General features: G+C 68.8%; 1 protein-coding gene across 1 annotated transcript in view; it reads left to right on the top strand.

Annotated features, from left to right (window-relative positions):
* The first annotated feature begins 10 nt into the window (after nucleotides 1-10).
* LOC104994778 (astrotactin-2-like) overlaps nucleotides 11-587 on the top strand; it is a 450,679-nt gene continuing 450,102 nt past the window's right edge. The window contains exon 1 of the mRNA XM_010848433.1: nucleotides 11-98. The gene's annotated coding sequence lies outside the window, so the exon portion shown is untranslated. The remainder of the gene's footprint in view (nucleotides 99-587) is intronic.

Below are 587 nucleotides of genomic sequence, written 5' to 3' on the forward strand. Positions count from 1 at the left end.
CGAGTCGCGCCTGCTGCTCTTTGTGCGTAACGAGCTGCCGGGGCGCGTCGCGGTGCAGGACGACCTGGACAACACGGAGCTGCCCTTCTTCACCCTGGGTAAGGCTTGGCGCCGGGACTCGCGGGGTCCCGGGAGCCCCTAAGTGAAGCCGGACGGGTGGGGGCGCCCTGGGGATTCCCGCCCCGGGCTGCCCCGCTTGGGGTCGAGTGAGGGCAGCTGAGGGGCCCGGAGGGCGTACAGGTGGTTGGGATGAGCGCGTGGCGGGAGCCGGGGGGCGTGCCAGCCCTCTCGCAGTGGGGTCCGTCTCTCAGTGCCGACGTTGAGCTTTGCCGCGGTCCATCCCGGACGCCGAGACCCCAGCTGATGCGAGTACTCGCGCTAGGGGCCGCGGTGAACCCCGCTCGCAAGCCAGGTCTGGGTCCAGCCGCCCACTGCTTCTCCGGGCACGGCCGTGGGCTGCCAGCGGTTACCGCCCCCTCGCTCTCGCCTAGGAGTTCTTGGCTCTGCTCCTCGGGATAGGTTTTCTAGACAATCGGAGCGCAGTAGCTCCATGTAGAATCCCTCAGTCCGCATACACTCGGTTTCCC

The sequence above is a fragment of the Bison bison genome, unplaced genomic scaffold (assembly GCF_000754665.1).
Source record: "Bison bison bison isolate TAMUID 2011002044 unplaced genomic scaffold, Bison_UMD1.0 scf7180017864266, whole genome shotgun sequence".
In the NCBI taxonomy this organism is placed as follows: domain Eukaryota; kingdom Metazoa; phylum Chordata; class Mammalia; order Artiodactyla; family Bovidae; genus Bison; species Bison bison.